Genomic DNA, 23,315 nt, shown 5'->3' with positions numbered 1-23,315 from the left:
GTGTTGGAGGTTTGTGTGGTGACCAGCAGTGTGGTAGTAGGGTGAGAGAAGACACAGGAGTGAGTTTGCCCTTCACAAAGCCCTCACCCCCAGGACCTCAGAATATGACCTTGCTGGGAAATAGGGTCTCTACAGAAGGAACCAAGTCAAAATGAGGTCATTAGGATGGGCTGTAACCCAGTATGACTGGTCTCTAAAAAGAGGGGATTTGGAGACAGGCGTGCACAGAAGAAAGACCACGTGAAGACCCTGGGAGAGCACCTACAATGTGAGGACTGACCGAGGATTGGTGTGATTTAACTACAGGCCAAGGAATACCTGATGAGGCTGTCGGAAGCTGGGGGAGATGCCTGGAATGGTTCCTTCCCTAGCACCTTCAGAGGGAACCTGGCCTTGCTGACACCTTGATTTCAGGCTTCCAGAACTGAGACAATAAATTCCTGTTGTTTTAAGCCACCCAATTTATGGTGCAGTCGCAGGAAACTGATAGTCAGCCATCGTGTTTCCTACTGACTAAAGAAGTACTAATACCTGAGCCCACCGTGAATAAACATACAGAAGGTCTTGAAATCTCAGCATAGTAACTGATTAACAGCTGGTTATCTCTATGATCTCCCAATACGGTTATGTTAATATTCTTTGCCATCCAAATAAATACATCATTTAAAATTGCTTGTAGCAAACCCATGGAAGTTCCAAGAATATGCCTGTGGGGCCAGTTTGAAAAACCCAGGTGTAAGAGGAAGAGAAACAAGCAGATTTTGGTTCTGAGTTCAAATCCTCTCTCTGCCACATGGCCACCTGCATAATCTTTGAGTCTGTTCCACACCTGTACAATGAGAATGATACTTACCTCCCCTGTGGACTGTGGGCTTGAGAACTAGAGGTCATGAAAATGGTCTAGCATCAAGACTTACACGTAGCAGATGCTCAGAAATCGGTTGAGGAATGGAAACATGGGGGTGAAGGGAAGAATCGGACCAGGGAAGCTTGGAAAGATTCCGCTAGAGTAGGTGGTCTGACTCCCCTTGTTTGAACACTGAGAGGTTTTCATCCAAGTGGTTTTTCCACCTTGAGGCAGCTAGAAGAGAGCTTCTGGTTCAGACATGAGCCTTGTTTCCTTAACGAGGCACAGAGACCCCCAGAGAAAAGTAACTTGTCCCAAGGTCATGCAGTGTCCTCGCTTGGGCTGTTTTCTTATTTAATAGGGCAACAAAAAACAAAACAAAAAACTGGTTGTGTTGTTTTCCCCCCTTTTTTGTTCTTTTAAATAACAGCTTTATTGAGCTACGGTGCACATACCATACAATTCCCTCATTTAAAAGTGTATGATTTCATGGATTTGAGTATATCTGCAGAGTTGTGCAATCACCACCACAATCCATTTCGGAACATTTTCATCACCCCCCCAAAACAGACTCCAGACCCATTAGCAATCACTCTCCGTTTCCTCCCTCCCAAGCCCCCAGGCTGCGCCAGCCACTAATTTACCTTCTGTTCCTCTGGATTTGCCTGTCCTGGGCATTTTCCATAAATGGAATCAGATGCAATGTGGTCTTTTGTGCCTGGCTTCCCTCAGTCAGCGCAAAGTTTCCGAGATTCATCCTTGTTGCAGCATGTGTCAGCACTTCAGTCCTTTTTATTGCCAAATAACCTTCCATTGCACGGCCGTCCCGCATTTTGTTGATCCACTCGTCAGCTGACGCACACTTGGGTTGGTTGTTTCCGGTTTGGGGCTGTTAGGATTGCTGTATTGCCCTAAACATCCGTGTACGAGTGTCTGGGTGGGCTTAGGCTTGCTTTTGTCTTGGGTCCGTGCCGAGGAGTAGAAACGCTGGCCCGCCTGGGAGTTCTGTGCTCCACCTTTTGAGGATCTGCCAGAGTGTCTCCCCAGCAGCTGTACCGGTCTGCGTCCCCACCGCGTCCCCGCCAGCAGTGGACCAGCGCTCCAGTTTCTCCACATCTTCGCCAGGGCTTCTTACTACTGTCTTGTGATTATAGCCCTTCTGGTGGGTGGGAAGTGGCATCTCTTTGTGTGGTCTTGTGTTGGTTTTTGAAATTTCTTTTAATGGAAGTAGTTGTATTCATTATATGATGAAATAGGTGGAATGCCCCTAGCTGAAAAGGCTGGTGTGATTATAATAATATAACTTCTAAATTAATTTCCATGCTTTTATATATCCCTTCTTTAAATCTCTCTCTCTCTTTTAAAGTAAGCTCTGTACCCAGCCTGGGGCTTGATCTCATGGCCCTGAGATCAAGAATCCCATGCACTTCCAACTAAGCCAGCCAGGCGCCTCCATATTCCTTTCTTACTAGTCATTTCTTGAAGCCAGTTCTCCCAAACCAGTGTTGGGTAGAATAACTTGTGAGTTTGCAATTTTCATTACTAAAATTGCACAAGACCAGGCACTGGAGCTTCGGGGTCCTCCCCACCGCAGAGTCCGCGGCTGGAAGGCCCCGTCAGCAGCCAGTCTTTTGAGGGATGGTAGAGGGTGTCTGGCCCCTTGTCATCTTATTTAAGTGGCCGGGGCATTTAGTGATGACTCTCCCAAGGGCTGGCTGCTGCTGTGCAGATACGGTGCTTATCATAAAGGGGTGCGGCCCCAACTGGCCCCTTGGGCCGGTACAGATAGACTCCACGCCGTCTTCACAGACAGGCTTTACGGGCTGCAAGTTCTGTCGTAAAGAACAAGAAGCCGAACAAAATGCATAGTACCCGTGAGGCCAGAAATGAATGTTGGTTGAACGAATGGATAGCTTTGGCTTTGAAAGACAGACACCGTTCTAGCATGGCAGCTTGAGCAAGCTCTTAGGCTCCCGGAGCCTTGGTACCTTCCCTGTGAGAGAGACACAGAAGTGCCTCTGTTGCAGGGTTCCCACGATGACATAAAAGTGCCCGGCTCACGGGCGGCACTCCGCACCTGTTAATTCTCTTTCACTCCCTCTGCTGTGAGTCTCATATTCTTCTCTCCAGGTTTAGTCCGGCTCCGGATATGACAGAACACAGGGTCGATTATACCGTTTTGCTTATCTTTTCTTTCCAGAGAAATACTGAGCTTTTTGGCAAAAATTAAGTATTGGTGGAAATGAATATTGCAATTTGGTAGCTGCTGATTGACATATGTTTGCTAAACAGCTACTCAAATTTAAGGAAGCTGGCCTAGAATTAAAAAAAGAAGAAGAAATCCTAAAAACAGTTTTACACTCTTTGCCAGGTACTTATTTATAAAATTGTCTTCTGTGGGATGTCCCAGCTGAAAAATTTTTGTAAAACACTGGCTAGCTTTGTCTCCAGAGTTCAAGTTAGCCTGCATGAAAGCTTAAACTTCAGTGGATGTAAAAGGATTGGGTCCTTTTTTGGAGCCTCTTTGCCTTGGATTTTTTTTTTTTTTTTTTTTAAGTAAGGGCTGTTCTTTTGGTCACTGGGTCTTTTTTTAGACTCGCAGGGAAGTCATAGTAACAGGCTCCGTGTCTGATTGGGTTCCATGGCAACAGAGGGTTGTGACTTTATTAGAGAAGAGTCGAGCATGCCAAGAAAGATAAAAATCGGAGTATGGAAAATGTCTGACCAGATGAATGTGTTTTTTGGATGGCGCGCCCTGGAATGGTTCCCCGAGTTGGCATTGGTCCCTGTTACAAATTTGAATCCCACTGAGTTATCATTAGGTCATAGGGATCAGTGCTTATTTCCAAAGGATCTGCCTGAATCTTTGCTTTTATTCATTCATTCATCCTTTTCTTATACCTTGGTATATTAAAAAAGAAGTCAAAACAGTAATGGTTAAGAGCCTAACCGGAGATGATTCTGATTTCAAAGGTAGAAAAGAAATTTAGCTCATTCTTTGTGGAACTGATTACAGCTGTAAATTGTGAGAGCACGTGGGAGGGCCGATTAGAGGCAATTATAACTCGATTGAACTCCGCCTGAATGGAAACTTGCTGTGTGCATTCCAAGCTGGGGGTTTTGTTTCTCTTGTCGTTCGTTGTTGATGGGTGAGGAGATAGTGGTTCCAAAATGAGGTTGTAGTCTCTGTAGGAGACGTCTTCTCCTCTCTCCCACAGCAAGGTGCAGGCTGGTGCTCTAACCGGAAGTGTATGATTTATTAGAGTCCTTTTTGCTAAAGGTTCTAATATTTGGAGAATAGCGAGACTTTCGAATCCTCCTCATCTGGTTATAAATGTGTAGGGCTGTCTTTACTTTTTTTTTTTTTTAAGGGTTTTATTTATTTATTTGACAGAGACACACAGCGAGAGAGGGAACACAAGCAGGGGGAGTGGGAGAGGGAGAAGCAGCCTTCCCGCTGAGCAGAGACCCTGATGCGGGGCTCGATCCCAGGACCCTGGGATCATGACCTGAGCCGAAGGCAGACGCTTAACGACTGAGCCACCCAGGTGCCCCTGTCTTTACTTTTCTATCAGATGTGCAGTTTTTATATTTCTCCTCATCCTGATATTGAAAGTGGGAAAACTCCAAGGGGAAGATAGATGTTCTGACATGCCCTCTGGGTTCAGACTTCATTAGTCACTTACTTACAGCCTCCTCATGGTGAATCAGAAACTGCACAGGTATTCATGATAAACATTAATAAGTACTGTTGGTATAAGAGGAAAGAATTAGCTCACCAGGTTTTTGGTGTCCCAGCTATCATTAATCAGGTATTAAGTCCTTGGGGAAATAATTTAACTTTATGGGGCCTTGGTTTCTTTATTTTAAAATGAGTTTGACCTGAATTGGTGTGTCCCAAACCTCCCTGTTTTTAATAACTTGGGGCACTGGTTTAACGTTAAACATGAAACCTCTATTAGAGATTTTGATTCAGTAAGTCTGGGGTGGGGCTGGGATAGCAGGGGCCTGAGGTGATCTTACAATGGGATGTTCAGGAAATACCAGACTAGCTTAGTAGTTATGAAACTTTACTGGGTATAAGAATGGGGCAGAGGTGGGAGGGAGAAAGGAGGCTGTCTAATGCACATCGGCAGGTTCGGCCCCTGCACTGTTGGTCAGGCAGGGCCCAGGAATCAGGTGGTTGGTTGCAGCCATAATTTGAAAAACACTGGTCTACACTATTTGAACTCCCTCCAGCCCCAAAGATGGCTCTTCCCCATGTTGCCCCTGACAACCACAAATGAGCCGGAGGAGTTGGGTTGATGGCCGGGCCTGGAGGGTTCTGTATACACCCAGTGCTAGCTCCAAACACCATATCACTTTTCTAAAAAGTTGTTTGTTTTAGGGGCACCTGGGTGGCTCAGTCGGTTAAGCAAGCATCCTACTCTTGATTTCAGCTCAGGTCATGATCTCTGGGTCGTGAGACTGAGCTCTGCATTGGGCTCTGTGCTGAGCATGGAGCCTGTTTGAGGTTCTCTCTCTCCCTCTCCCTCTGCTCCTTGTTGCTTATGCTCTCTAAATAAATAAATAAAAATCTTTTTTTAAAAAAGTTATTTTTTAAAAAATCTTGGAGTTGTGTAATAGTGAACACCTTTGTTCACAGAATTTTTTACTCTATGCTGTGTTGTTTCCTTTGGATAAGACATAGTGTTTGCTAAGCGTAGTTACCTCCGGTGTGCACGAGGCAGTACCAGCAACACAGGACTTAGCTGGGGAGCTTGTTCAAAATACAGAGATTGGGGCACCTGGGTGGCTCGGTCGTTAAGCGTCTGCCTTCGGCTCGGGTCGTGGTCCCGGGGTCCTGGGATTGAGCCCCGCATCAGGCTCCCTGCTCCGCGGGAAGCCTGCTTCTCCCTCTCCCACTCCCCCTGCTTGTGTTCCCTCTCTCGCTGTGTCTCTCTCTGTCAAATAAATAAATAAAATCTTTTAAAAAAAAAATAGAGATTGGACTCCCAGACCCGGAGATTCAGTAAGTCCTGTAAAGGCCCTGGGCTTTAGTCTTTTCTTTTTTTAATTTGAGGGTGTGTGTGTAATTCTTTTTAAGGTTTGACAAAGGCAGGCTTCTCTCTCTTCCCAGTATCACCCCAATTTCCAGAGTAAAACTGATTTTAAGTGTAAACACATGTTTAGCACAAGGTTCATGGTTTAATCAAGCCATTTAGATTATAGAAGAGTCTATAACATAACATATAGCAGGTGCTTGAGGAAAAAACAAACAAACTGATCTGAGACTCTTAATAAGAGTTCCTGCAGTTGAACAATGAAATCATTAGCTGCTGGAGCAAACACATTTTAACGTGTATCTGATCTCTTGAGTTTCTATTTGTGCCTTGTTTGTTCTATTTCCTGTTTAACAAAGATTGAATAACATTGTTAAATGAAGAATGTAGCACTTTAAGCCTAAATTATGAAGGTTCACTTTTTTTCCTATTAACTAGGTAATTTAAAGAGTGCAAGTTTATTGAAAAAAATCCAATAAAGGACATAAGGTGGAAAATGTTCTAACTTACAATCTTTATACCCACAGATAAAAACTGTTGTTTCTTATGTATCCTTACAGAAATGTTTTCTGCACAAAATGAATCTATCCACTATTTATTTAACCAATCTCCTATTGATACACAACTTAAGTTCCTTCTAGGGTGATTTTTTCCCCCCATGTTTATTTGCTTTGTAATACTGTACTGAATATTTTTGTACATCTTTTTTCTGTAACCATATACGGTTAAATTTCTAAAAGTCAAATTGTTAGGTCATGGGGTATGTGTCTTTTAAATATGGAAAGATGGGAACAGAATGTCTTTCCAGAGTTTTACCAATTTAACTGGTGAAGTCTTATTTTCAAAAGACTTTCCTGCCCCAGTTTATTTTGATCCAGCAGGTGAGCAGCTAACTATCCTTGTCTACTTACACAAAACCTGAGACTTACCCCAGGGCCGCTGGTCAAAGGAACTAATAAAGATATTTCATAAATAAGAAGAATTTAAAAGGTATCTAAGGGAGGGAGGGAGGGAGAATAGAATGGAGAAAGAGCTTAGGTAAAGCAAGTAATTAACCCTGAATTTGCCAGTAGAATTCTTTGGGTCACATGAGATCACAGAACCTGAATTGGGTTCTGAAGAAAGTACGACAGTCTTGGAGCATAATGTGATAGTGAGAAAATGATGCTCTAGATTATGGTACACTGTTCCCTGAATATGAGCAGCTCCTTTGGCAGATGCAGTAGGACGGTTGTGAGTGAGGCCTCATGGTGATGAGATGCTCTTCGTTATTCATGACCTCTAATGCGAGTCATGGTCTAGTTAGGAGTAAAGTAGCATTTAAATTGAAAGAATTCCTTCTCAGTAGTCTTCTGATCCAGACTGCGTGCATCTCCTAGTGTCTGAGAGATACCTAACGCAGATCAGGAGCTCTGTGCCCTGGGGCGGCTCAGCTTCCTGGCAGAGGCCCTCTTATCTAGCTCCACCTCCTTCATTGTGCCTCCTACCGGCAGCGAGCTACGAGAGGATCTTTGAGACACACAGAAGATGAGGTGAATCTGTTCAGTCTGGGAAGTCCAGGTCTATTCAAGGCAAAGAACTAGGAGATACCCTGGATCTATAGGTCTGTAAGAGTAGAAATCTTAGAGGCTGGCTAAGAGGGAGGCCAGGTGTATTGTGAGTTTAAAGGGAACCATCCAGAGTCCAGACACTCTGGGAGCAATAGGAACCTCAGGTTAGAGTTGGCGTGTTGAGGAGTGGGTACATGCTCTGTCTCGGCACTCAGGGACCAAAGTGCCCTCTCAAACTCGTCATGCTTGAGCCAAACCACGTGTGGTCAGGTGGAAGACGGCCAGGAATCAAACAAGTTCTGAAGATAGCTCTGAATTGAATCATTCTCTGTGTTTAATCAAACTTATTAAATGAGCCAACTGCTAGAGAGCCTGGAGGTGATTGTCAAGTAATTTTATATTAGAAACTTGAGTGAATTATTTTGAGATATTTATGACCGGGACACAGCCATGAAGTGGGTGTGCAGAGCTGGGCTGTGGATGAAAGCGTGGGTGTCCGAAGCTACTAGGGAAGGACCGGGAAGGAAGAGGTGATTGTGAATGTGTTTTAGCAAGTAAGTTGGAGATAACAGAAAACGTCCAGTGACCAAGGTATTTTCAGACTAGGACGGCAGCCATATAAAGAGGTAAGACAAATTGGAGCCCAAATTTGAAGGCAAAACCAGAAGAGAAATGAATGAGCTTGGCTATGTGGAATTGAATTCTGTATGCCTTAGTGGGCAGTCTGATTTTTAATTCTTACTGTAGTTATAAAATGTTCATTTTAAGAGTTCTAAATAGAATAAGCAAAATGAGTCCAGCAGAGAAAATATATTTTTCTTTTATAAAAAGTATGGTATTGATTTAACATTTAGTTTAAGGCAAGATCCATTTGCTAGATTTATTTTTAATATTTGTTTAAGACCTTTATTTGAACTGAGCAAGAGGATAGAGGCTATGCAATATTAACTTTGGTAGACACTCTTCCTCTTAAATATTACAGTATAGTTTTATGTAAAGAGTAAAGTTCTGTAGACTAGGCTTTATTATAATGACAGTATTCTCGTTTCCAAACCCCAGTGCCCTTCTCTTCTTCCATCACACCCCCCAACACGGAATTAAATCGATACCACTAAAACCACACAACAGTCTTGAAATCTTTGCATCTGTTACTTAATGTGAAGGGCAGGAAACCCCTGGTTCTCTGACCATTCTGGCCTGATTTTTTTTGAAAGATTTTATTTATTTGAGAGAGAGAGCATGAGCAGGGGGAGAGGCAGAGGGAGAGGGAGAAGCAGGCTCCCTGCTGAGCCTATGCGGGACTTGATCCCAGGACTCTGGGATCATGACCTGAGCCGAAGGCAGACACTTAACCCACTAAGCTACCCAGGCACCCTGGCCTGATTTTTTCATGTGACTTATGGCAATTCACATATTTGAGAATCTGTTCATACAAGGGAGGTCCAAAGGGATTTAAAGATAAATGACAGCAGGAAAGCTTGTAATCTGATGCAGGGTTAGTACTTGAATTATTATAACATGAAGCAGTATACGATCACAAAAGGGCAGGAAAAAATATGAAATATCTTGTGTGTGGTATGACAGCAGGTCCTTTTCTGATTTCATAATTTCTAGGAGGAATTTCCTCAGATGAGATCAGAGTCTCAAAAAGATTAATTTATTTGCCCAAGGTCATATAGCTACTAAATGGCAGCGGGGATTTGATCAGATCTGCCTGACCTTTCAAGTCCATGCGTATCCCCTCAGTAAGTTGCCCCCCCAGGCACTGTTGCCGGCGGGCTCCAGTTCTCAGCCCCTTCCTCTCTCCAAGCGTTCATCTGGACACCTGTAGTTACTTGGATGTCCCTCAGGAACCTCAAATCCATCCACGTCTGAAGCTGAATCCTCCTCTACCCCCAGTCTCCTCCTCCTGCCTCTCCCCAGTTTTCTGCCTTGTGAATGATCTTCGTGGCCACCAGAAGGAATGAAGGAGAAATGGGGTTTTCCTGGACTCTCCCTTTTAATCCCAGGGTCCTGGGATCGAGCCCCGCATCGGGCTCCCTGCTCCGCGGGAAGCCTGCTTCTCCCTCTCCCACTCCCCTGCTTGTGTTTCCTCTCTCACTGTGTCTGTCACATAAATAAATAAAATCTTTAAAAAAAAAAAAAAGATTTTATTTATTTGAGAGAGCGAGAATGAGAGCGAGAGAGAGAGAGCACATGAGAAGGGGGAGAGTCAGAGGGAGAAGCAGACTCCCCGCTGAGCAGGGAGCCCGATGCGGGACTCGATCCCGGGACTCCAGGATCATGACCTGAGCCGAAGGCAGTCGCTTAACCAACTGAGCCTCCCAGGCGTCCCTCCAGTTCTGCCTTCTTGACATTGCGTTGAGTCCTCCAAGTCCTTACCTGCTGTCTGGCTGACCAGTTCAGAACTCCCTTTACCTGAAGCACCTTCTGAGTGACAAGTCTCTTCCTTCCTGCCTCGCATCACCATCTGTCCCTCTCCCCCATCCCTCCTCGCTGCCCCGGGGCTGCCCCTCCCAGGTGCTGCCGGACAGCACCAAGTACACTCAGGGCTCTCCTCAGAGGCTGCCATTGTTTCCCTGGCCGCTGGACTGAGGGTGGGGGCGGGGGGGGGGCGGTAGGGGGACTGTGCCCCCTCTGACACCAGCACGCCTCGCTGCGCCTGACATGCAGAGGCACCAGTGAGCCTCTGCCTCGTGAATGAGGCCACAGAGGAGTCTCCTGACTCCTCTCACTTCTTCTGAGCCGTTGCCCTTCCCGAGGCATTGGGGCCATTTCCTGCTCCCTCTGCCATCATTCGTGTTGGTGTTTCCATGCTCAGTTCACTGCTTTGCACGGACTCTGCCCAGCCAGAGTTTGTTGAATTGAACCCATTTCCTCATCAGCAAACCAGGAGTGCCAGACTAAGTGTCTTCTGGGGTCTTCTTGCCATCCCAGAGTTGTGGGATAGCAGGACCCCCTTCTAGTCGCGCCCCCCCCCCCTCGCCCGGATAAAGAATGTGCATCTTCTGGCAGCACAAAGAGCCCGTTTGTCCAGGGGTGGGTTGAACGCAGCATCTGATTGCTGGCCGTCGTGTTGGTCACGGTGCAGGGCGTGGAGTTTCTCTGAGGCAAACACAGGAATACCCAGAGATATGTGGGCAGTATCTCCAGAGCCCGGGGTGAGTCATACAGTAGGTGCTGTCGAAATATCCAGCCTGCCTGCCCTGCAGTCTCCAATGCCTCTCGGGCAGGAAGGTGTGCTGGTTGCCGGTCCCGGGCTGCTCTCTGATTTGTCGTGTGGTGTGTGGTAAGTCTCTCCACCCGCTCTCCCGTTTCAGCCGGCCTCTCCAAATATGTACTGTAGAGCTTTGTGGTCATTCATAGTTTATGAGGTGCTTGAAAGAAATACAGATGATTTTCATGCTTGCCCCAAATCCTCTCATCGCCCCGTGGGTTTCTAGGTATTTAAATGGCCTAAACTCATGCACCACCAAAGCCTGTATTGCTAGGTCCTTTAAAAATGGGGATGCAGCATGTGGGATTTGGGAGACGAGCAAATACCTGGGTTGGAGCGGCCAGCTCCTGGCTGGAGGCTGAGCTGGCTCTCCGCCCACTGCCCTGGCCATGGGAAGCTGTCCCGCCTCTAACCAGACTTTGCACTCTCACACCGAGTCTTCTGACAGGTGCAGATCCTCGAACCCTCCCTTTCCTGGAAGCTTGGGGCTCGGCAGCACAGACTGGGTGGGACAGTGTCAGCCACTTTGTCTCCACCATGAGAAAGACGGGCGTGGTGGCTGCCCCCGAGCCCGGGCTGCGAGAGGAAGCGCGGGGAAGTGGACATCTGTACCAGCCAGGGCTCCTCCCGCCATCCCTGGACACTGCCCGTGCTGACCGAGCCAGGGCTCCCTGCGGGGTGGCGCGGGTTCCGTCTCGCCCCCGTTCTGCTCCTGGGAGCTCCCTGATCTCATGGGAAAGTGTGTTCAGTTGTGACTGTGTGTGTGCGTGCCTGTGCCTCGGAAGGTTTCAGAGCATTGCTACAAAACACATACGATCTTTCTTTCATTTCCCGGACATGAAAATACTTGAGTGCGTGTCTTCAAGTAATTTGTTTCCAATGAGTTCCGTATCAAAGGTTGATCTAGAACATTGCAAAGGTAGGCTTACTGTTGGTAATGATCCCCAGCCTTTAGGAGCAAATAATCGGGGATGGAAGAGAGGTGTGGCAAGTTGGAAGAGTTTTCTGCTTATCGTTCGATTTTTTTTTGCATCTTGGAGAATAAATTTCTGTTCCTTAAAAAACAATTGGAGGGCCTGTTGTTCTAACAACAGAGCATCTTAGTAGCCTTCCAGCGTTGTGAGTGCAGTGGGCGTGTACAGTTTGGGCTGGAATGAAAGGGGGAAATTGCCACCCAGACCACTGGAGAACTGCTTATAAAACTGCTGCCTTCTGTGAGAGGCTGTTCAGAAGGAAGGGGTCCCTTCTTGCCAGCTGCTGGTTGACAAGCTTTTCTGGAGAAGCCTTCTCAATGTGGGCAGTCCCCCCGCCCCAGCTCTTCCTCCTCCTGGTTCGAGTCCTGCAGCTGGCCCAGGAAGAGTGGGTTGTCTTCAGTGCAAACAAGGGCGGTTTGCAGGCTGCCTGGGGGTTCATCTGTAACCTGGGGGAAACTGGGGGACTCTTTCTCTTTAGACTACATCCTTTACACTCCTGGGTGTGACCCAGAAAGACCAAGTCAGGTCCCATTGAGGGGGTGGCCCAGAGGCCTTCAGGTCCAGATCACAAGTTAAGTAAGTCCTCAAATTTAGACTTTAACATTATTACCCAAGAATTAAGTATAGAGCCAGAGATAGGCTAGTGGGTTTAAAAGATAGATCTTATTCATCATGTAACTTAAACACACATACACACAGAGTTTATTATACTGTGTAACTTATTCCATGGTTTTTATGTTTAAATGTTTGTAAATTGTGAAATATTACACATAAAAGATATTTCATTTAAAAAATAACACGAAACACTCCTGCACCTAAAACCCAGGGTAAGAAATTGAACTTGACCCTATGACTTTTTCCCTGATTGCATGCCCCTCCTCCAAGAGGTCACGCTGTCCTAAGGTATGTGTTAACCATTCTCTTATATTTTCTCTGTAAATTTCACCACCTATGTGTTTTGACCTAAATAAGAGTTTGTCTGTGTTTGATCTTTAGTAAGTGGAATTCATACTTCATGTGGTTTTCTTTGAATTGTTTCTTTTAAAAAGATTTATCTATTTAATTCTTGTAGCTATGGTTCATCTCATTCCACTCACAAATGCACCCAGTGTATATATCTTCATTCTATTGCCTGTAGACCTTTGGGTTATTTCTGGGTTGTGGTGGTGGTTTTCTGTTGTGAACATTGCTGTTATGAATATGTTTAATACACTTTCTTTTTTTTTTTTTTTAAGATTTTATTTATTTATTTGACAGAGAGAGACACAGCGAGAGAGGGAACACAAGTAGGGGGATTGGGAGAGGGAGAAGCAGGCTTCCCGTGGAGCAGGGAGCCCGATGCGGGGCTCGATCCCAGGACCCTGGGATCACGACCTGAGCCGAAGGCAGACGCTTAACGACTGAGCCACCCAGGCGCCCCTAATACGCTTTCTTAACATGGGCACTTGTTCCTAGAAATGAGATTTGTGGGTCTCTAGGGTGTGTGCCAAAGAATATTTAATGTTTTAAGAATTCATTAAATGTAAACATTTTAAATATATCTTGTAATCTGATTTCAGCATTTCTTTGTTTAAATCCTAGAACCGTCAAAAAAATGTTTTTACATTGAAGTAGTCCTATCCTTTTTTGGCTCCTGAGAAACTTTAACCTTAAGGAGATAGCCTTAGTGTTTTTTTGTAGTTGTTACAGAAACCATTTTTGAAGGGTAAAACCAGACTTTAAAACCTGAGAATCACAAATAAAAGTGTCTAGCCCTCAGGAGTCACATGATCTATATGCAAACAATCACGAGATAGTCATTCTGTGACACTCTTTGGCTTACCATCTTGAATACTTGGGCCAGTTATTCTGCTTTTATTTACATATTTATTTATTTAGATTTTGTTTGTTTGTGTGAGAGAAGGAGAGAGAGCACAAGCAGGGAGAGAAGCAGGCTCCCCACTGAGCAGGGAGCTCGATTCAGAGCTTGGTCCCAGGACCCTGGATTCATGACCTGAGCCAAAGGCAGCCATTCAACCGACTGAGCCACCCATGTGCTCCAATTTTGCTGTTTTTTTAAAAAATATGTTATTTTTGCTCTTATTAGTAAAGTCAGAGGGCCTAAGAGGAGATAAGGAAGTATCTTGAGTGTGCTAATGAAGTTTTAAAAGTATTTGCATATTAGTCTCAAGCCCTGGGAACTTTGTTAAAGAGCTGAAAATAACAAAGTGAGTAAAAACAAATTCTACCAAAAAAGAATATAAAACCAAACGTATCTCTGTCCCCAGATTCCCAACCCTGTTCTCCAGAGGTAACTACCATTCACAGTTCCTAAGATATCCTTCTAGGAATTTCCATACAAGTAGAGTACACTTTATATAAACCCCAACTCTGTACCTCTTTTAAAGCACAAATGAATGTGTAGAGACATAGCTCTGAATCTTGCTTCTCTCCCTTAACAGTTCAGCTTGGATAGCTTTCCATGGTAGCCCGTTCACATTCACCTCCATTTTAGTGTCTGCATTTTTTCCATTGTACTAGAATTTTCTTAGGTGGCTCCACATTGATAGGTATCTGTCTTGATTCCAGAACTGGAAATAGATGATGGTGGTGGTGATGCAAGGAGATTGTCCTGTTAGGAGCAGCAAAGAATAGGAAAAAGAGGCAAAGACCTGTCAATATTGGATTTCACTTCTGTTCTTTAAATCTCCTGAATTTTTTTTTTTTTTTTTTTGCCTATTGTAGTTCTTTGGAGAACTGTATGGAAACTCAGAAGGGCTAGGTTCTTTTTCCTCCTTGCCCTTCCTTCCTTGTGGTGGTCATGGTGATGGAAGAGGTTGTGGTATTTAAATTTCTGAGGGAAAGGAATGTATTTACAAGTTCCTGCCTAAAGGACTGGGGGACTCCAGCAATGTTCTCTAGAACCACCTCTAGTACAATCAGCATGGCTTATAATGGGAGTGTTATACCCAATTAGCAAGCATTTTTTTTAAGATTTCATTTATTTGAGAGCATGCAAGCAGGGGGAGGGGCTTAGGGAGGGAGAGAATCTGAAGCAGACTCCCCTCTGAGTGCAGAGCCTGACGTGGGGCTCAGTGGAAAGACCTGGAGATCACGACCTGAGTCAAAACCAAGAGTCAGACGCTCATCCAACTGAGCCGCCCAGGCGCCCCCCGATTAGCAAGCTTTTCTTATAATTCATCTGTTTGGATATTGAGGGGTCTCATTGCACAGAGCTTATCATTGCATTAATATTTCTCTAACAGTATTATTTGCGAACATTCGGTTGCCTATGCAAGCACCCTTTCTTTCCATTTCTCTCTGGCTGGCTGAGTCAGCTCCTGAGTAGAGGCTGGAAATGTCAGATCCTTCTTCACAGACTCCTTGCAACTAATGCATGGACGTATGACTCAGTCCTGACCAAAGGGACCTAAGGGGAAATCTGCTGGGGAGTTTCTGGAAAATGTTTTCCTCCCTAATAAAATGTGAAAGAAAAAGCAGTACACTTGTCTGTCGCCAGAAATTGTCTACATGTGATTCTTAGAACCACAGTATCTCTTTCACCTCCGTGAGGAAATAAGCAGACGTCCTAGGGGGTAGTGGAAGGAAAAAATGGAAAGAGCTTGGGTCTTTGATAACATATTTAAGCCACCAAAATTAGCCCTTTCATCTGATCTTTTCAGTTTGTGAGCTCAGAAGGGCCCTTATTATTGAACTTCTTTTGTTCAGTTACTGAAATTATCATCCCTGATAGGGATTTCACCCATAGGAAATAATATCAAAGTATAAAACAACTCTATTATAAGACAGCTGAGTGCCTACTATGTTCAAAAGACATTGTGAGGCTCCAGGACTGCAAAAAAGGGGGGAAAAGAATGAGTAATTATATGAGGCGGTGAAGGATTTATTGCTGCAGGGAGGAACTCAGAGCAGCAGGAGTTCTGAGTGAGCACGGATTTCTAGGCTGGAGCTGATAAGAAGCGACTTTGTGTGGAAAGGTTAACATGAGCCAGACAGAGGGAACCCCATGGTTTTGGTAGGTAAAAAGCCGGGGATGGCAGTTGAGGAAGCCTGAGGGTTTGGAACAAACACAGGCTGTGGGCCCAGACCTGAGTTGGAACTCTGGCTCATCACTGGCTGGTTTGTGACCTTGTTAAAGTCCTTGACTTCCTTGCTACTCATCATGAGAAACTAAACACAACCTGTAGAATTGGGGTGAGCATTGGAGACAAACTATGTCAGATACCTGTCCTGCTGAAAGGGAGGCACCAAGTAGATGGTAGAGGTGGAAGGAAGGGTTGCTGAGACCATGCGTGGGGGGAACGCGTGAGGAAAGAGGAGATGTACCGGTAGAAACAATGTGGGCACGTCTTTTTTGATCGGGTCAAAATTCACCTGGATCAGGCCAGTTGGTCTAGGTAACAGAGTGCAGATACGAGAGACAGGTTTGGGTCAAGACATGGAGGGCTTTGATTTCCAGTGAAGTGAATTTAGACCACATCCTGTAGACAGCCTGTGTGCTGCCATGAGGAGGGGCAGCCTGAGGCTGTGAGATGCTTTAGGAGGTGGTTGCAGTGGTCCAGGGGTGTGGCAGGTATCAAGTGTTGGAGAGAAGGGAGGGGTTAGGAGTTGGAGAGATTATCAAGAAAGAGAAGTGAGTGATGTGTGGCAAGGGGGGAGGGAAGAATTAGCAAGGAGTCCTAAAGACTGAATGCCTGTCAGTTGCTTAGTGTGAAATTCAAAGTAGACTTGAAACACTTTCAGATAATCATATCTCCAGGTTGGGATAAGACTACTTGGCAAGGTTTATTGAGATTTTTGATGAAAGATGTTATATAAGTGGAAAATAAATGATGGTGCCCAAATCTGCTTGTTGTTTAATTTTGCCTAATTATGTTTGTCACTTTCCCACTGTTTATATAAAGTTTTGTTCCTTTGAAAAATGTGCCTGTTAATATGATAAACATACCCTTGCCTCTGATGAGATATGATTGAACACTTTGAGTCAGTCCTGTAATATGAAGTGTATATTCACTGATTGTTGACTACATGTTTATCCAGGATGAAAAGCAGTTGAGCATTTTTTCTCTGACACAGGGATTGTGGTACTTACAGATACATATTTACGATGCTTTATTAATAGAACACCAGTCATAACAACATCTAAAATAATGAATGACCTCAGAAGCATCATCAAGTATAGAAATCAAAGACATTTCAGTTCATCAAATTCAGGGTAATATCTTGAGCTGAATGAGGTTTCATAATGTTCTCGGTTAGTGAATCTTGAACAGATGGTTCTTTAACATTTTGAAATGCTGAATAAGGTAGGTGGACTCAGTTGAATTAATAAAGTACACCACCTTGGAATACTGTTGTATCGTTAGCAGCCCTTGGAGTCTAAGTAAGGCCATCAGCTTTCCCAATGTTAGGCAAAAAGAAAACCCCATCATTCATATATCTTAAGGAACCAGGCATGAGTGAAGCCTCTTAAGAAAGGAAGTCTTCCGACTGAGCAATAAAGTGAGTTTTCCAACTGTAATTCTGCACATAGGCAGTTCTGTAGTAAGCTCATAACAAGTGTCCTGAGAGTTCTTGTGGTCTCATTGGGAAGTTAGGCCTCTTGGCCAGGTACGGACCCAGGATTTTGTTCATTACAGTTGCCAGTGAAGAGAAAAAAAGCATTTGGCATTGAAACTTTTCCAGATAGCTTTCTTTCCTTCACATGCCTTTTTTCCCCCTTTACTAATCTAATTTGGATTAAAAAAATTTTTCAGATGGAATTTGATTCATAATCTACAATGTGGTTAGGTATATTGTGGTGCTTTCCTACAGTCAGGAGAATCTGGGATATTTTCCAACTATGGCTTAGAGTGAGCAGAATATAATTTCAGCATACATTGAAGGATTTCACTTTTCAATCCATAAATAAGAGACAAAAGGAATCATAGCCTTCAGGGAAGTCATCTTTAGCTCCTGCCTTTTCTTTCATTTTATGTAAAAATTTTGTCCTTTGTAATCTGTGGAGCCCTCTGATAAAAAGCACCAGGGCTGTGATCACTGGAATGTATTTAGGCTCTCATATCTCCAGAAGAGAGAGGAGTAGAGATGGGATGAATTATCTCATGTATTTGTGAGGCAAAATGCCTGATTTCTCATCATGGGGTGGATGTTATTATTTTAGGTGAGAACTCAGCTGTCCTTAGCCTCAAATGACTTTTTTTTTTTTTTAAAGAGTGGGTTTGGTTATAGGATCTCTGCACCTCACACAGAGGCCCACTTAGTGTTGCTATGTGATGCAGTGAGCGTACAGGCAGGTACTGACCAAATCCTACACATTAATGGGTCCTTCTTACGTCACTGTGTACACAGCGCTTGAACTGTATCTGAAATCCCTATGTACAGTATAACCACATTTCTGTGTTGTTAAAAAGTTAAGAATGTAAACAGTGTCTGTATTTAAGGGAGGGTTTTATGGGTGATTTTCCCCCCCTACGGTTTTTTGATATCTCAAAATCTCTATTTCTCAGTATATTTTTAAAGGATTTTATTTATTTGAGAGAGAAAGCGTATGTGGTGCTCACACAAGGGGAGGGACAGAGGGAGAGGGACAAGCAGACTCCATGCTGAGCACAGAGCCCAGTGGAAGCCTCAGTCCCACGACCCTGAGATCAGGACCTGAGCCGAAACCAAGAGTCGGACGCTCAACCCACTGAGCCACCCAGGGGCCCCTATTTTTCAATATTTTTATGATTTAAAAAAATCCCCACTTACTTTTAAAACCCTGGCTTCCCCTTGCCTACATGGGCAAGTGTTAAGTCTTGCGTGGCCAGCTGTAGTCTGTTTTCTGTCTCGTGCCTCTGCCTTTCAGAAATACTTGCCCTGCCCTCTTTTTTGCCCCAGCCTGCAACTGTACCCTGATTTAGAACAACCCATTCAGTCCTTCTAAATTCCAAACACCTCAAGAAACCATTAGTTTCCCAAATATTCTACTTTTTGCCTCTGTGGGCACATTGTGCTCCTTGCTCGGTTCTTTTGGCTGATTTTTGAGCTGCCTCTTCTGTGTCCAAATCAAGTATCATCCTCTTAGAAGCTGTCTCACCGAAGGCTTCTGGTTACTTATTTCTGCCTCTTGATTTCTTATAGTACTCATTACATTCTTCTGCAGTTGTGTGGGTCTGTATGTCTCCTTGTCCAAGCAGGAGCTCCAGGGGCAGAGTTTGTCATATTCACCTTTCTGACTCTGGTAATTTCAGCCTACCACCTGGCTCACAGAAGATATCCGGAAAAACTTTTTTTTGAGTGGAAAATACGTACTGGGGGATTGGGTTGGAACCTAAATGAATCCATTCCATTAACTGTCACTCAGTTCCATTAACCTAAATTAGTCAATTCCATTAACTATCATAAAAACATTTGGCTTAAGTAAGTGAATAAGCTCTAATTGTACTTTGTGTGCTTTTAGTTAAATTTGAGAAACATTGGCTTTCTAAATAACTATTATGTAATGAACCAGGGCATTTGCAATCTGCATCAACAATGGTGTTTTGGATGTTGCTGCATTTTGCAGAATTTGGGATTAAATATCTTTGCATCTAAATCTGATATGTTTATTATGCCCCAGATATTAGTGTTTTGCTAGTATGCCATACAGATTTCTGGGCTTTCTCTGTGTTTTGTGCCTTTGCATTTTATTTTTTACTTTTTTGAGGGATAACTTGCAGTGAAGTGCATACATCTGAAATGTACAGTTGGATGATTTTTACCTGTGTATGCACTGCATAGCTACCACCTGCATCAACATTGTTGGCACCCCAGCGCTCCCTGTGCCACCTTCTGGCAAATCCTTCTCCCTACCACTGCTTCCCAGCAAGGGTAACTGACCACAGTTCCAACCTACCAGATCAGGAGAATCCTATAGCCTGTACGTTTTTGTGTGTGGTTTCTTTTATTAAGTGTGACAAAGAGATACATCTGTGCTGTGTTAATAGCTATTCATTCTTTAAAGATTTATTTATTTATTTTAGAGAGCAGGGGTGGATAAAGGGAGAGGGAAGGAGAGAATCCCAAGCAGACTCCCTGCTGAGCAGGGCTCGATCCCACAATCCCGAGATCATGACCTGAGCCGAAATCAAGAGTCAGACGCTCAACTGACTGAGCCACCCAGGCACCCCAGCTGTTCATTCTTGTCAGTTGCTGCATATGGTTGTTAACTGCTTTTTGCTTCATGTTCATTTTGGTGAGTAAGATTCATTATAAGGAAGAGTATATATTCACTGTATATTACTTGGTATGTGCTGGGGGCTGCCAGCTTCCCAGACCTAGTAATAGCAGAACGGGCCTTAGAGGTTGCAGAGTTCAGCCACCTTGTTTTCTCAAATGAGGGACCTGATACTGGAGAGTTCACTAGACCCCCAGGTCCCCGACTCACCTAGTCCAGCTTTCTTCCTATGGTCAAGAAGAAACTATGACTGTGCTCTGTCATAGTTCAAACCTGGTCATATGGATGATGCCAGTCAACAGGAAGGCAGTCTTGGGAATTTAGAAATCCATCATCAGCAGGACTTAAAAATGTTGGCCCTTAAATGGTAAGGATGTCAATTATCTAAAGATTTCTATAACACTTCCCTGTTTATTTCAATTAAATGAGGTGTTACTCTGTTCTTGGAATTTATTCTTTTATGAGAATCAATTCTTAAAGGAGAAGGAAGGGGAAAGTTTTAATCCGTGCACATGCTTATTATGACTTTTGCAGTTTCAGTGCATTGCCTTGATTGTTTGCTGTTACCAGGTGTAGTCGTTTTAAAGCCTTGATGAAAACCACAAAGCTTTTTCCTAGGATGAGAAGTCTTAGATTATTGATGAGCACTGGGTGTTATATGCAATTAATGAATCATTGCACACTACATCAAGAACTAATGATGTACTATATGTTGGCTAATTGAATTTAAATTAAAAAAAAAAAAAAAGAAGTCTTAGTGTAAATTCCAAGTCCACAGTTTCACTTTGCAAGTAAAAAACTGCCTTGACCAGATATCTTTACTGCTAAGGAAGTAATGATTCACAGAAAATTTCATAGAAAGAATGTTGTAGGAGAGATGAGTGGACTCAGCAATGGAAAGTTTATTGACCCCCACTGGCCAGGAAGTAACCATAGAACATTCTTCAGTATATTAGCGCCTCCTTAAATATAATTATCAAACACAGAAACATGGGGCTTGTCTTTTTCCAAATTATAAAGCACTGTTTTTCAGACAGGATTGAATCCCATTTATTGGTCATGGAATGAATTTAATGCATAACAACTATCATATTTTTATATGGAAAAGTAGAAGGAAGAGTACAGCAAATGCCCATCTACCTTATCCAGATTCAACAATTAAATTTTTCATATTTACTTTATGTAGTGTGTATGTAATCTGTTTCAAAAAAGTCAGGGTACTTTGTTTCTGACATGTATACAAAACAAGTTTTTCTACATAATAAAATTAACATACCCTAATAAAATTAATTATAATTTCCTAATATGCAGCAGTCCAAAAAATGAGCCAACTCAATTTTAAAAAATATGCTTGTAGTTGGCTTGCATGTAGTAAAGATAAGTATTGTTTCATAAAACTTGTTTCAGTTACATGTGTGTGTATCCATGCACACATATATGTATGTATTGATAAATACATATCTCTTACCGTGGGTCTCCTTCAGAATTTGGAATTAGGGCTTTATAGCGGTAATATAGCGGTATAGAGAAGTTGGAAACGTAAATACGTGTTCGCTGCTCAGCGGTACAGCTAGTTCTGTTCTGAGTGTCATATGGCATCTAAAAGAGTGAGTACTTTCAGTAACCTAAAAATCCAGCAAGGAAGGTGAAACAAGTAGGGTCCCCCTCGACAGTCTTAATAAGAACTAGAATGGAGGGGAAAGGAGAGGAAGTAACATGGGCAGGAGTTCATGGAAGAAATCTTGAGGGGTGGTAGGATTTGGATCAGACAGAGGTCTCGGAAAGGGTACGCCCAGAAGGGAATGACGTAAGTACTGAGGTGGAAAGGAGGTGCAGAAATGTGTTCGGTGCACTGCGGTGCTGAGGTTTGTCAGGGAAGTGGTAGAAGGACGGAGGAAGACCTCGGGTGGTTGGAATAGGAAACGTTACTCAGGGACGAAGTACCAGCAGGAGGAAGAACCCAGTTCCTTTATTAAAGGAAGAGCTGTTGTACAGCTTGTCCAGTGCTCCCCTGTCGAGCGTAAGTGGAGAAGATGAGTGTAATGACTCTCCCTGGCCGCATTGAAGAAGTAAAACATGGTAGTGAAACCTGTTTAAACTCTTGGAAGTGGGGGTGTGGATTCAGGTAGGCAGATCTGGAGACAGCAGGAAAGGGTCGATCTAGGGAGAAATTATTGGACAAAGAAGTAAGAGGATTTGGTGACAGCTTGAGTCAGGGACGGAGAGGGAACCTGGGTAAAATCAGAACATGATGCCCTTGAGAGAGAAGCTCATGGAATTCACTCTAGCCCAGTTCGAAAAACCCCACGTATCTGTAAAAACAAGCTTCCAGGACATAACGCTCTCAAGAATTAGTTTGGGAGGCTTTTTACAGGAAGTAGCAAGTTACAGTCATTAGGTAAGTTTTTCTAATACAATTTTTCCTTGTTTTGCTTAATGCCTTGGGGAAATGTTAGACATGTCTCTTTAGGGCCTTAGTTTAGAGTCCTAGTTTCACTAAGTAGCAATGTATAGAAGACTATGAGCTCTATTTAAAAACTTGAGGACCAAATACTGAGATTTTAAATTTTAGTCGTTTGAGGTCTTGTACCTTTTCAAAAGTTAGATTTAATCACTCAGATACTAGGTGTTCTGCTTTTGGGTAAATGGGCATCTTTTGAAAAAATTCTCTTTACGGTTCAGTTCAGGTTCATTGAAACTTGATTCTGAGGGGGCCTCCTGTGTGCTTTGAGACCCTGCTTGTCTTTTCTCCTCCTACCTCTCCCCTGCAAGATGCACATGCACACACAACCAGTTCCCTGAAGCGGGGCGGTGAGGGAATTATCATCTTCCACTGGAAGAGCTTATTCGTGGTGACAGCAGCATTGTGGCTCCTGGCTTTGGACTTTTCTGAAGTTCCCGCTTACTTGGGGTACATTGTGTTGGATAAACGATAGCCTGCACTTAGAGCACCTAACTCTGCACGAGGCCCTGTTCCAAGCACTTCACAAATATTCATTCATTTACTCTTCACGATTGCCCTGTGAAGTAGGTACTGCCGTCCCCACTTTACAGATGAGGAAACTGAGGCATAGAATAAACAACTTGCCTGCGATGATATATTTACTGTGGCAGAGCTGGGATTTGAACCTACGCAGTCTGGCTCTGAATCTGCTTTTAACCACTAATGTGTATGCTACCACTGGGGTATAATTAGCCTCTGTTTAGGACACATGGCTTTGGAATTGGGGCTTCCCTGTGAATCTCAGCTGGCTGGTTACTTGCAAGTGTTTTGAGTAGGCCCTGGAAGGCTGTGCCCTCTGTTTGGAAATACTGTCAGCCCAGATATAGGCCTGGGAGCTAAGAAAGTCACGGGATAGTGTTTATCTTAAAAATCACACTCCAAAATCCAATTTATTTCTTTGAGTTTCCCTTTTTCCAGAGTATAAAACAGTGTGCTCCTAGAGGACTGTCCTCTATCCGAAATACAGATCTTCAGTGCTTTT

The 23,315-nt window shown here is 43.8% G+C and overlaps 1 protein-coding gene across 3 annotated transcripts in view; it reads left to right on the top strand.

The window, feature by feature from the left end:
- The window catches only part of TMCC3 (transmembrane and coiled-coil domain family 3), a 71,697-nt gene that overhangs the window by 22,591 nt on the left and 25,791 nt on the right, over window positions 1–23,315 (top strand). The window contains exon 1 of one of the 3 annotated variants that reach the window (XM_031019773.2): window positions 10,432–10,728. The exons of the other annotated variants lie outside the window; for them this stretch is intronic. The gene's annotated coding sequence lies outside the window, so the exon portion shown is untranslated. Of the gene's footprint in view, window positions 1–10,431; window positions 10,729–23,315 lie in introns of those variants that run through there. 3 annotated transcript variants of the gene reach the window in all.

Source organism: Leptonychotes weddellii, chromosome 5, assembly GCF_054177405.1.
Source record: "Leptonychotes weddellii isolate Sample4059 chromosome 5, ASM5417740v2, whole genome shotgun sequence".
NCBI classification, from domain to species: Eukaryota; Metazoa; Chordata; class Mammalia; order Carnivora; family Phocidae; genus Leptonychotes; species Leptonychotes weddellii.
The sequence above is the reverse complement of the archived record's forward strand: the minus strand, read 5'-3'. Positions and strand labels throughout refer to the sequence as shown.